The following is a 14,990-nucleotide window of genomic DNA, read 5'->3' as shown; positions in this document are numbered from 1 at the left end:
CATATAATTGCATATAATTTACGGGGTTGCAGCATCTTGGGGTCATGTTGATTGCATTTGCAACCTTCCTATCTGGCTTCTGACAAGCGAAGTCAATGGGGAAACCTGGATTCATTTAATGACTGTGCCATTCACTAAACAACTACAGCAATTTGCTTAACAACCGAACATTATTAAAAGCTTGTAAAATTGGGTGCTAGAAGAAGAGTTTGATACTACTGAAAAATGTTGTCACCCCCAAAATCTAATTTTTGTAAGAATATGTGCTTGAAAAGGGCATATTATCAGGGCAATCAGAAAAGAGTAGGATGGACATCTATACTGTACGGTAGTGGACATTTGGCCCAACTCTTCCCATCAACTTGTCAAAACTCATACGTTTGGGCAAGATCCAGGAAGCAAAAAATTACGTACACAAATTACAGCAAGGCATCTTGTGAAGATACTAGTCTGTGGATAAATATGGAATCTTGAAAACTGTAAATGAGATTTCTCAGGCTAATTTATAATGAATTAATTAAGCTGGAGTATTTTCGAAAGATATGGAATGCTTCTCCCTGTTTTTTTTGCCAATTGGGCTGAGTTGCCATTTAAGAGAGCAGATGTCAAGCCAGGAGTCCGCACATGTTAAAGTTGCCATGGTTGAGGATACCAATACCAATGCCATCATCAAAGCAAAGATCAAGTGTGTGGGCTGAAAGGTGAGTACTACCAATCATGAGCTTCACTGCCATTCTGTGTGGTGAGGACAAAATAAAAGGATGTGCTTGCTAATGAAAGCCTGCTTCTCTTTAGGCTTAGTTCTCTGGCAATTCCAAATATATCCCTCATGCCCAGAAAAGCATCACATTGTTGAAAATATCACGTACATCATTTCCATGGGCTCATAAAAAAGAATCTGGCATCTGTTACAAGTTCTGCTTGTTATCCTCTCATATTTTAAGAAGACTAAAATCAGAACTTGTTGCTAGATCTGTTTAAAAAAACCAGTTTTTGTTTTTTGTTGTAGGATATTTTTTTAAAAAACAACAACACAGCTATGGCATGACCTTTGCAAGAAGATCACAGGATTGGAGTATTAGGATCAAAAAGAAGACCATGAAAATCTTCCAATGCACTGAATTTTTAAGAGATTTCTTGCGTTAGAAATGGCAAGGTTTCTGTTTGTTCCTTCTAGCAATTCAAACAAAAATTATCATATTTAATGAAATGCATTACAGGTAGTCCTTGAGTTACCACAGTTCATTTAGTGATAGTTTGAAATTAGAACAAAACTGAAAAAAATGACTTACGACCATTTTTCACACTTATGACCATTGTAGTATCTCCATGATCACATGATCAAAATTCAGATACTTGACAACTGGCTCACATTTATGACAGCTGCCGTGTCCCAGGGTCATGCACCTTTTGTGACCTTCTAATGAGCAAAGTCAATGGGGAAGCCAGATAAACAACTGTATTACTAATTTAAAACACCTGCATGATTCAATTAACAATTGTGGCAAGAAAGGTCGTAAAATGGGGCAAAGTTCAGTTAACAAATGTCTAACTTAGCAACAGAGATATTGGACTCAGTTGTGATCGTAAGTCGAGGACTACCTGTATTATGAAAGGCAATACTTTGAAAAAACTTCTAAACCGTATATTTCTTCTCAGTAGTTTATGGCAAACATGTCAAACTTGCGACATCATGTGACATCGCGCAACGTATCGGGACATTTCGCCATTGCCGGCAATGGGGTGGGCGTGGCTTCTGCATGACACATCCGGCCCATGGGCCAGCAGCTTGACACCCCTGGTTTATGGCATTTTTTTCACAAGACTTTGGTTGTTGTTTCCGTTAACAAAAGAAAAAATAATTTCTTTTTCAGGTCCAGCTGAAATGGTCTAACTCTGTATAGAGCAGTTTCCCAAGGAAAACTTGGGAAACTGCTCTATACAGAGTTAGACCATTGGTTTGCCTAGTTCAGTAGTTTTCCTCTTTTCAAAACTGTTACTCTTTTTATAAAGACAGGAGAAGGTAACTATTCATAATACAATTTAGCTTAGACAGACAGAAAATATCTGTTTCATGAAAAGAAACAACAAAGAGCACATTAAAGGTGAACACATTTATTATCTTATAAGGAATAATGTATTATTATATAAAAACAGATGACTTTTATCCAAAGTATGGGGAGGTATCATCATTTGATTAGGAAAAATCCTCCTCCTCTTTCCACAGAACAAACTGGAAGGAACCCACACATTCAAGCTGCCTCTTAGTTAGGCAGCCAAGTAAGCTAAAAAGAACATTTGCCAAAAGGAGACAAGATACTGTTTTGCCCTACTCTCATCATGAATGTACACTTCCTGTACACAAAACGTCACAAAGCCATACAATTTTTTTTCTGCTCTTGATCATTTCCTAACTTCCTAACAGTGAGAACAATTAACCAGTGGAACAACTTGTCTTCAGAAACCTCATCACTGGACAGCCATTGTCTGAAATGGTAGATAGATAGATAATGGATGGACGAGTAGACAGACAGACACATGTGGTATTCTCCATGTGCTGGCCACATCTCCCCAAAACCTTTGCCAGCATGGAGATTCTGCCTGGGAATCTGGGATTTCAGAAGCTTGCTTGCAGGATTTTGAGCCATAGTTTCTTCCTCAGCCTCATTTACCTGGCAGGATATGAGAAATTTAGGGACTGGAAGCTGAAACATACAATAGTGGCCAATTGTGGAAACCTTTTGGGAAAAGTGTACATTTGAGGTTTGATGGCTAATAACACCACTTTTTTGGATATATAAAATTATATATCAATGGAAAGATAGTTTAATCAAGAATGTAATGCAACAAAGTTTGTTCAATTATCTGTATACTATGAAAAGTTATAGCCAAATGACCAGAAAAAGGAAGCACAACTTGCTTAGGTTGATAGCAGATAGCTTTCCTTCATCTGATTGTAGCCAATGAGCATGAGTGTTTAGAGAGCCAATCAGGTGTCATCTCGTTTTGGCAATGAGCCAATCAGATCACAGTAAGATTCAGTTATTGATGTCCTGTATTGAAGCTGAGAGGAGGACATTTGTCAGTGTGTGATGTGATCGCTATCAAGTTGGTTGGGGTTTTTTGTGTTCTTTCATTTAGTGAGCTTGTAAAACGTAATAAAATTAAAGTAATGGTGCAAAGAGTTGACTGGTCACCCAGAAAGCAATGTAAAATAGTATTATTAAGTGAACAAGGCTACAGTTATAAAAAAAATTAGAAGAAAAATTGGTGGAAACTTAACCAAAGGTGGCATTTCTAAGTTTTTGAAGAGGGATAAGGAGACTCAGTCGCTACAAAACCACACTGGTAAAGGCAGGAAAAGGTGCACAACAGCAAGTGATGATAGAAGAATTAAGAGACTGTGCCTATGTGACAGAAGAAAATCATCTGGGTGTATACAAAATGAAATGGCGCAATGCAATGTGAAGTTGATTGCAAGGACTGTTCGGCACAGACTGCAGAAATTTGCCCTAAAATCTAGAATTCTACGAAAAAAGCCACTTTTATCTCTTCAACAAAGGTTGAAAAGACTAAACTAAAACCCATGTTACCTGGACAGAGAAACAATGGGGACAGTTATTTGGAGTGATGAGACCAAGATCTCCCTGTTTGGTAATGATGGCATAAAATGCATAAGGAGAAGAATCAGAGAAGATTTGCATCCTGATTGCATTACATATACCGTGAAACACCCAGTCAGTGTTATGATCTGGGGTTGTATGACAACAAAAGGTTCCACTTTTCTTCTTTATAACTGCTATTCTAATAACAAATCCTTCATAAAAGTTATTGCATTACATTCTTAATTAAATTATCTTTCCATTGATATATAATATTATGGCACTACTTAAAAAAATGGTGTTATTAGCCATCAAACCTCAAACGTACACTTTTCCCAAAATATTTCCACAATTTTGGCCACTACTGTATAAAGAACAGTTGCTGGAATTGGATATATCTAGTAGTTTAATGAAGAGAAAGACTAGAGGTGACATGAGAGCAGTGTTCTAATATCCCAGGGGTTGCCACAAAGAAGGGGGAATAAAGCTATTCTCCAAAGCAGAACAAGAAGCAACAGATGGAAACTAACTAAGGAGAGATGCAACCTAGAACTAAGGAGAAATTTTCTGACAGCGAGAACAATTAACCAGTGGAACAACCAGCCTCCAGAAGTTGGGAATTCTCCAACACTGGCAGTTTTTAAGACGAAACTGGACAACCATTTGTATGAAATAGTATAGGTTTCCTGCCTGAATAGGGGGTTGGACTAGATGACTTCTAAGGTCATTTCCAACTCTATGATTGTTATTATTATCATCAAATTTTCAATTATTTTCCAAGTTCTTATCCATGAAGCTCAAAACAAAGAAAAGGAGGTCAGTCTTTCTTCCAAAGCACCTGAAGCCTAGAAACAATGCATGGAAATTAATCAAGGAGAGAACCAACCTAAAACGAAGGAGAAATTTCTTATCTGTGAGAACAATTAATCAGTGGAACGGCTTGCCTTCAGAAATTGTGGGTAGTCCAACACTGGTGGTTTTCAAGAAAAGATTGGACAACCATCTGCTTGGGGTGGTATAAATTTTCCTGATTGAGCAAGGGATTGGATGAGAAGACCTGCAAGGTTCCTTCCGACTCTGTTATTCTGTTATTTTAACTTGGCCAAAATCCAGTTCCATTTACAATTGCCGCTTTATTCCCCCTTGTGCTGCCATTCCTTTTAATTTTGCTAAGAACTAAATATTTAAGATGTGGCAGAAAACAAAACAAAACAAAACAAGGAATGTGCTGCATACTAAAAGTGGAACATTTTGCAACTGATATTATTTCTATTAATATTGATGTGGCATAATTAAATCTCATCAATTGTTCCTCTACATGATGTAATATTTTTTCATCTTTACGCTGTAATAAGAAGCACCATAAACTTGACTCAGCAGACAAAATTACCAAGCAATCCAAACACATCATTCCTCAGATTCCTTATCTTGAGCTACACTTGAGGAAAAAAAATATATTTCTAAGGTATGAGGAGGACTTCCTTTAAAGCAAATCATGAACATCAGAAGTGAACACCATCAGACAAGTTTCTATTCCATAGTTTTATAAGCTAATAATATAAAATCAGGGCCATTTTTAATTGTATTTATTTATTTATTGATTATCCATCTCACAGAAGTGTTATTCCCCTATAACCATGGTGGCGAACCTGTGGCATGCAGAGCCCTCTCTGTGGGCATGCGTGCTGTCACCCCAGTCCTAGGCCTTCAGCTGGGTTTTGTAAAACCTTTTCGCTTCAGGCCTCCGCCGCCGTGTGCAAAAAAAAAAAGTTCAATCAATCAATTTCAACTTCTGACAGGAAAAAAAAGAGATCTTGGAAAGTTGGAATTGATTGATTGAACTTTTTAGTCCAATCCAGTCTGCCCCACCCACCCAACTGGGCACTCGCTCTCTAAAAGGTTTGCCATCAATATGGAGCCATACCTAAGGCACAATAGAAAGGCAAAATGAATTTATCAGGGTTTTCCATATGTATAAAGATATATTATTTTAAAAGCCTTTTGACATCATATTCAGAGGAATATTTTCACAGAGTGCTTTAGGGGATTGTTGTGAAGTGTCTTTAATTTTACATTTTAAACAAAAATAACTATTTCTAAACAGTAATTGTTAAGGTTATTAAATGACCAGTATATGTTATATCTCCTTTGAAAGTCAACTAGAGTTGCTTATATAGCTATAAAATGTTTCTGTCTAACATTCTGTCTAACACCTACCTCAATTTGAGCATGGATATATGAGAATTCCCTAAGGAATGTTGCAATTACATTCTCAATATGCAATGACCAGCATGAAAAAGATATGCAGAAGAAATCAATAAATATGGTAATAAGGAAAAAATCCTTTACTGGCAATTTTAGTGTGATCAAATGCAAAATGAGAAATATTTTCTATACCACCGTCAACACAATTGTTTTTTTTACAAAAATGAAAGGATATATCTCAGAGGACAGACTATTACCAGTAAGTAGCAAGAGAAAAAAAATGAAGTGATCATGGAATTCTATGTGCTATACTGAAATATATATATATATATATATATATATATATATATATATATATATATATATATATATATATATATATATATATATATATATATATATATACAGAAAAGTATGAAATTGATTAGAGCACACAAACAATGTTATGCATTCTTAATTACAGTTTGTTGAATAAACCATAATAGTTGGATTTACTAATTAAAGCAGTTTTTATCTCTTTATATTTTAGGAACTCAATGAGACATTTCCAACTATTTAACCATGATTAAACAATTTCAGATTAGTTACTGAGCTAATCGGTCTTCTGTTCTATATCTCAATTATGTCTTACTGTCCTATTGTCTTTATGATCCTTCCCCACAGTTTCAAATATTACAATATTAACATTAATCAGATCTTTACTGACTATGCCAATATAATGTTAAACTGATGGAAAAATGAGAGGTGGGAGATTTTATCCAATATATAATATCTAATATACTCCATGGCTTAACCATAATGAAACATTACATGTTCTTCAGCACTGTAATAACTTCAGCAGTTCTTAGATCTTAGTTCTTAATTCCCTTATTATTAAAAACATATAACTGTAATTTAGGGAATCAAAATAGCATTTATTATCTCTGTCCTATTCCTATTCTCTAGAATTATTCATTATTTTTTTCTAAAGATAATTTTAAAAATCATGTAATATTTCACAGGTGTATAGATAAAACTCTGATATTTTTTATCAACAGCTCTGTAGCAGAAAAACAAGCAGAATATTTATCATATGCTTTTTGTCTGCACAAATACAGTATTAATATCGCAAAGTTGGAAGTAGATCCATTATCCATTGATTGTAGTCTTAAAAAAAACCTCTTAATTAAAAAAAACATTTTATTGCTGAGAGTCCTAAAGTCCTAAATTAGTTGGAAACATGGGCTAAGTACATTACAAACTAATTTTCAATTTTCAAAGTTAAGTAAAACAACTTAACTGTTAATACTTTAATTGTGTGGCATGAATATAGATGCAAGAATCATTTTTCTTAATTCATAAGACCTATAAGTTTTTATGGTCCTTCCTTTGTTGCCCTTTGTACACATAACTCATTAGAAAGGTTAAAAGTAATTTCATAAAGAGCAATTACAGAAGTCTGAGTTTTCAACCAATTACAATATTTGTAATATAATTTTTACTTCCTGAATTTTACAACTTTACCTCTCCCATAGCTGTTGACCTTCTCAAGGCCTTCTACTACATTATTTGGGGAATTACTTCTGGAGGAGGCAAGCAGTTCATCGGAAAATGTACATACTAGTTAGAAGCACATTGTTCTGTGTTTCTAATATCTGGGGCAGAGATATTATGACTTCCTTGAAAGCTTGTTCGAGTTCTCTGGTTTTAAGACACTTTAAGACACTTTTAGCATAAGAAATGCTGAAAGTACACTCCTGTTCATGTAGCTGTCTTATACTAACCTGGATATCATGCTATAGACAAGGTTTGTGTCCTAATGCACTTCAGCTCTATGACAATTCTCCACAGCCAACTCGCCACAGCCAACTCACCATGGCCCTAACCCAGCAGAGCCAACTTGCCACGGCCAACTTGCTGTGGTCAACTTGCCGCAGGACAACTAGCCATGGCTAACTTGCTGCAGGACAACTCGCTGTAGGATAAGAGTTACACTAATATCAAAGAAATGATGGAACAGTACCATTAAGGAAAGGACGCAAAAGGAGACATAAAGTGAAATGTGAATGACCAACATTAAAAGAGTTTTCTCTATTTATTTTAAATAATGAAACTGAATTGTTAAATTGTCCTTCAACAAGTTGTCCTGCAGCGTGTTGGCCGTGGTAAGTTATGCCATTCCATTGTACTTCAGCAGGAGGAAATCCCAATGATTGTTGAGGCATGGCATTTGCCCTAGCGCTGTTGCAACTGAGCATCCAAGAATGCACCTACAGAGCAGTCTATTTTCTTCTGAGCATGCTGCTTATCTATACGTAGCAAGAAGGAACTATAAGTGATGAAAAAGTCCCTTTTACAATATTTTCATACTGTTTCTGTTTATCCTCTCCAACTGCCAGTTTAAAATAAAGGGAAGAAAAACAAACTCTCTTCCAACATTCACCCACACTGTCAACAATGATTTCACTTGGACAAAATAATATAGTTCCCAATTTTAAATAAAAACTATTAAAACTGAATGAACAGGACAAGACTTGGAGGAATATTGCCTAATTTTAATTTGATCACAGCACCAGTAAAGCTTCAAAATTTAGAGCGGGGAGAAAGATAAAGGAAAAAGCTATGGTTTTCTTTATGAGGAAAGTCACACAACCAATTGCTCAATCCAAAATACATTCTACATGTTTACATACCATAAATGGAAGATATATCAATCCCCACTACACATCATGTGATTTTTGGAGTTTTCTCCAAATTCTTGCCAGCTTAAACAAAACTGCCACAAAAGTACATCTCTTCAACCTGTGACATTCTTCACTCTCTTCCCGCAAAGTATTTCCTGCACTTATCTAACAATCGCCTGAAACTTTTCCCCCTACTTTTATGACTTGTATCATATGCAGATTTTTGAACATAATTTTTAACAGTTATAAAAATCCATTTGAAGAGGAATTTGGGAGTTTTCTTATCCAATAACCTGAACTAGTTTCTAGGCAATGGTTAGTAATATCCGTGCACCTATTCTGGTACTAGATGATTGTGGAATCCATCTGCTCTTAATCCATCAAGAAAAGCAGATCCTTTATAAATCTGAAGTAACAAGAATCCTTATTAGAAAGGCAATCTGGCACTAGGCCTTCCAAGATACAGTTATCCTGCAATCTCCAGGAACCCAATTTTATTTTCTTTCCGTCTCAATCATCCTTCTTCACCTATGCTGAAAATTCTAGATTCATTTTAAGAAACAAACTTTCCAGATTTTAAAAAAAAAACATATGTACCATACACTTTGCTAACAGCAAAAAGTCAGCTTTTGCTTCTATCATTTGTTCTCCTTTTCAATTGTTGTTTATTTATCTGCTTTCGGTGCACTTCTTCAAAAGACTACTCAGGGTTTTTTTTTCCTTTCCTAAACCTTCAACTTGCATCACACAACTCACTCCTAAGCAGGGCACCAAGGCAACTGTCTTATTAATATTCATTTTCTATAAATGTCCACAACTTCTGCTTGGAATGACTTCCATGCAGACATTTAAAATGCTGAGGATCTTATTGAAGATTAAACCCTCAGTTGATACTTTTATTAAGTCCAGAAACAAAAAAAAATACCTTTCCCCCTCGCAAAGCAGAAGAGTGGACATGAAAGGACTGCAAGAGAGTAAACCAGCACACAATAGAGAATACACCAGGCTGTTTGCATAATACATTCACACTGCCAATGCCTGCTTACTCTCTTATAATCCCTTGCTCTCCAATGAATGTAAATACAAGCATTAATTCCTTTCTTGTTAATTATCCCAGCACTAGGGTGAGTATTCTCAAGGGCGGGAGGAGTGGTAAGGAGGCAAACAAAAGGCAAAGGTGTTAGTTTTGCCAGTTTCAAGCCAGCTATTCCAGCATTGGTAGGTGAGCGTTGTAAATAGCAAAGGAGTGGGGAAAACATTAGCACGGCTGCAGTGACATAATTTTATAACTAGCAGCTGCTTCACTTAGTGACAGATTTGCCAGTCCCAATTATTATTGCTAAATGAGGATCAACTATACATTGTTTATAATTTGCATTTACCTATATCATTTTTCCTATTATTTACTTTTGCTGAGGCTCCAAACATTCTTAAACAGTTAGCCACAAGGAAATGCAACAAGATACCTATTATCTCATTTTTACAAATAAGCTCCATTAGACCAATCACCATTATTATCCCTGCAATCTAAATAAGTTTGTGAAGAATTTTGCCTCCTACCAAGTTAATCACAGAAATCAAGTATTAAATAAACCAGGCCTTCTTGCTTCATGAACTACTTAGTACTCAATATTATTTATTAAGTTTCTATGCTGCCCATTTCACCAAGGTGACTAGGCAACATACAATCATTCACTAAACCAGGGGTAGGCAACCTTGGCTCTTTTATGACTCATGGACTTCAACTCCCAGAATTCCTGAGTCAGCTATTCTGGCTTGGGAATTCTGGGAGTTGAAGTCCATAAGTCATAAAAGAGCCAAGGTTGCCTACCCCTACACTAAACTATCATGTAAAAAATTAAAAATTTGAGAAAAAAGAGTCAAGTTTCCTCACCAATTGGGCTCACCTACTGTTTAGAGTCATGTCCTTCTGACATTGTAAAACAAAGGAAAAATAAAATAAAATCATAAGCAAAGTTATGGTCACATGATTTTTTATTTAATGACCACTTCAACTTAGCAACCAAGTTGCTAGTCCCTATTGCACATCATTGCTGGACTGCTAGTCAGATGATATCCAGGAGGATAAAAGTTCAGAGAAAACCATTCAGAACTACACACAATTCCGTTCTTCCCCAGCCTGAAAATCTATTCTAGGTTACAAAACAAAAGAGATACCAAGATGAGAAAGACTACTATGTGATAAGATAGCATGCAAACTATACTACCTGAGCAATCTTATAAACAATAATTCAAAGATCTGAATTCTAAAATCCAATAAGCCACTTGCCCAACAGAAAAATACAGAACCTTCGATTTCCTGTACCTTGCCCTTAATGAGTTATTTCATGTGTTGTTATCACCTTTGCAAAGTGGAAGGAAAAACATTCTTCCTGTTACTGGTGAAAGACCAATCTCTAGGAACCAAAAAATAAGCAAAATGAGAGGATTTTTTTAAAAACTAAAAAAAAGAGTTCAGCAGGCACTGATTCTGCTCCATAATTTTAAAAAGAGTTTGTGTTCACTCCCTTGTTTCCTATCATATAATACATTCCTTACCCACATCAAGATTTACCACAGAGTTAGGAATAATTAAACTCAATTGTTTTCAGTGGGTTTACAACCCAAAAGTAGGACTGATTATAATATTGTGCCATAATTGAGAAGCAGCTAGCATAAAAACAAAAGGTCTGACTTTTTACCTTAAACCCCCATTTTTTTTAAAAAAAACTATGATGTGTTTGTAGTAATATGTCTAATTGTTTAATCAGGTTATATTTTCAGAGCAGAATGATTTTTTTTCCCCAGGTTTCTAGTCCTAGGTGTTTCAGGATTCACGTTTCAGACAAAGTTAAACTTTTGAATGCTCTTCCAAATAGGCAGGGAACAGTAAACTACTCCCTATAAGAAATCAGCAGTACAAGGAATAGACAAGCCTACTTTTATCCTTGCCAAGGCATTTTTCTATGATGAAAAATTTTGTTTACAAAACAGTATTCAAATCCAAGTTTTTTTTTCATCTGCTGCCCATATTCAAAGTATCCAGGAAAACCTTCCCTAAATGATCAGACAAGCTATGCAGCCTACAAATGTATACATTTTGAACAACAAACAAAACTTAGCTTTGAAATTTGTTCTTGCTGATAGAATAACGTCTTTGTAAGTATAAAGAACAGGTCAGATTTTCTGTCTCTGTAAGAGACTAGAAAGACGATTTAAGATATAGATCACCACTATTGCAGAACTAACACTATTTTGGAAGAAGCATAAATTGTCCCAATATTTCCTACTAAGATTTGCAAAGAAACAAAATGCCCTTCCAGTCAGCTGAGACTACCATTTAAGACTTTCATACATGCTATTAATGTGTAAAACACTGTTATTACTCAAGGTCACACTTCTCATCAAAGATTTCACAAGGTTCCACAGGTCTTAGCCCCCCCCCCCCCACTTTCTCTGAAGAGAGTAAAAACCTGTTGATGAGACATTATCTCAATGCAGGAGTAAAGTTCAACAAATAAACAAAAGTACACATGCTGCCATAATTAATACAGGCAGTTTCCACGACTCCACTTTCAATTTCTCTCAAGTCGCAAATTGAAAGGCAAGAATGTTACAGATTTTGTTAAACTGAAATTAACTGTTTTATAAAACAGAATTTAATGGCCAACTTTCAAGTACAGTACGCATGAAATTAATGCAAACTAAAGAGGGGGGAAAGTTAGGGAAGAAGCTAGTAGCTAGTCCTTCAAAGCTGGCCTCCTTCAAAACTCAACCTAAAGAAGTCAACAAGAGATTTCACTAGCTTGCTATAGCAGCACCAGCGTTAAAATTAATTTCTGAATACCTAGAATTCTGTAGCCCTCTTCAGAAAGGTGACACACCTTGTTAGCCATTACATTTTTTTCCTCTTTTCAAAAGGACATCAGATTTCTGAAGTGAGTTTTACACATCAGCAATCATGTATAAAATGTGCAATGATGAAAGAAAAACGCAAAGCACATTGCAAGGAGAAGTAATAGCATCTTTAGCTATCTTGACTTCCATCTTATACAAATATTGAAAAATAAACATTCAGATTCTGGAATAGAGAAAAGCAGCTGGAATTTCAAAGCAGTCTGGTCATGACTTTTTTATATATTTATACCTTACCTTTACCCAAATTAAAGCAATGTGTATGGTTTATTCACTTTATTGTCCCTGTGCAATTTTTCAAGCAGAAAATTATGATCACCCCATAAAGTTTGTGTCACAGAAAGCTCAACAATCTACTTCCAGTCCAACTCCCAGAGCTGATTCATTATATTTTACTCCTTTTCACGATTAGATTCTTGACTTATTGTGATTTGTCTATTTGGCACTGAAAAAAGTACCGTCTGGTCCTCGTACTTACGACCTTTGCATCTTCCCCACAATCTGATGATCAAGCCAGATTCATTTAACAACTGCATGATTCACCTAATGATCACAGAAGATAATAATATTGGGCATGACATTTAATAACAGCATTGTTTAGCAACAGAGGTTCTGTTCTAATTGTGGTTGTAAGTCAAGGACTACTTGTATTAAATGTTGTTTTTTACAAAGACTGATAAAACCCAACATTTGGTTGATTTCAGAAATGTCCAGAGGTCAGACCTGGTTAGTACTGGTAGCCCTCAAGTTACAACCACAACTGAGACCAAAATTTTATGTTGCTAAGTGAAACATTTGTTAAGTGAGTTTTGCCCCAATTTACAGTCTTTCTTGACGTAGTTAAGTGAATCGTTGGCATTTTTAAATTAGTAACATGGTTGTTAAGTGAATCTGCCTTCTCCATTGACATTGCTTGTCAGAAGGTCGCAAAAGGGGGCACTGCAACCCTCATAAATATGAGTCAGTTGCCAAGCATATGAATACTGATCATGTGACCATGGGTATTCTGCATGAGTTGTAAATGTGAAAAACGGTCATAAATCACTTTTTGTCAGTGCTGTTGTAACTTTGAAAGGTCACTAAATGAACTGTTGTAAATCAAGGACTACATGTATTGAGTAAGGCACTACAATATGCAAAGAATGCAAAGTATATGAAAAATAAAAATAAAACATGAACAAGAAAATTAAGACCTAAATCTATTTTTTATTCAATAAAGAAACAGATTAATTTTACACTTAACTAGGGTTTAGAATCACCCCCATATCAGAATACCTTCTATCAACTTTTAATAAGAATGTAAATTCATAAACATAAATTCTTGATTTCCTGCCTACCTCATTGAAAGATGCTATATTCACATATAAGCCAAGAATTCTAAGTGTCAAAATACTCCCCTAAAGTTGACTTTTGCTTATCTGTGGAAGGGGCTATGTACAAGTATATACACTAATATTTTTAAGTACCCATATTTCCCATAAGCATTCACGTATAAGTCCATCCACAGAGAAGCAGGTCCTTTAATTTTTTATCAAAATATCATGAAAAATGTGGGCTGTCCTAATTCCAGATGGCACATTTTTCATTGTATTTTGGTTAAAAATTTAAAGGTAGACTTATTCATGGATGGGCTTATACATGAGTATATACAGTAGTCTTTCTTAGAAAATAATATTAAGGAATTAGATGGATCTGGGTTACATTCTCCTGCATTGACATTTCAATATTTGCATTGGCTGAATAAATCTCAAGTCCTCAAAAAATATGAAAAAGAAAACAACATTACATTTCCATGTAGTCACCTGGAGTTCAGCTTCACTCAAGGGAGTCTTTATTTTTGCTGTTACCTATTTAAACAGTAATAAACTTCACACAAGTAACAACAACCTATCACAACTGCTTTACTACCTGTATGCCAATTATAATGGGTGTTCCTGCTTCATTTCATAATTACAACTTAAAACATTAAAATGCTCCACAGATATATTCCTAGATGCACCTATAAATGTGATAAGCATCAATGCTAACATATTTACAGATTTACCTTAACTCTGGTTTCAACCAATGTCTCCAACTCAGCTGACAATAGAACTTTTTTCCCCTAAAGTAATAAAAAGAATAATCCTTAACAGAGTACATTTTACAACTAATTCCACTGTTTTATTAGAGAAAGGGGATACGATGGAGGAGAAAAAAATAAAAGACACTATGCCAAACGTTCAGTACACATTTGAGACAACTGTTGTTTATCTTTATCAATATTATCAATAGTTGAGACACAGATTTAAGATAAATGTAGGGATTAAACACAATATAGCCTAGTAGAAAGTATTAAGCCTCTACTGACATGAAACAAGCCGTACCATTTGTTCCAACTGTCCATAAAAACTGGAATGTTCTGAAAGCTGGACTATGATATATAAAGCAAAGCAGTTTTATTATGCAGTTACACTGAACTAAACATGAAAACAGATCTATATAAGTAAACACTATCCAGAAAGCTTTGTTTATATTAGCAATTTTAAATCATATACAGGTAATTCTTGCTTAACCACAATTGAGCTAGAATCTCAAATTGTTGAGCAAAGTGGTCATTAAGCAAGCA

General features: G+C 35.2%; 1 protein-coding gene across 2 annotated transcripts in view; it reads right to left on the bottom strand.

Moving 5' to 3' along the window:
• Window positions 1-14,990, bottom strand: part of CCNY (cyclin Y) — a 105,052-nt gene that overhangs the window by 67,766 nt on the left and 22,296 nt on the right. The gene's annotated exons all lie outside the window — the stretch shown is intronic.

The sequence above is a fragment of the Vipera berus genome (genome assembly GCF_964194415.1).
Source record: "Vipera berus genome assembly, chromosome: Z".
NCBI classification, from domain to species: Eukaryota; Metazoa; Chordata; class Lepidosauria; order Squamata; family Viperidae; genus Vipera; species Vipera berus.
This window is presented reverse-complemented; position numbering and strand designations above follow the sequence as displayed.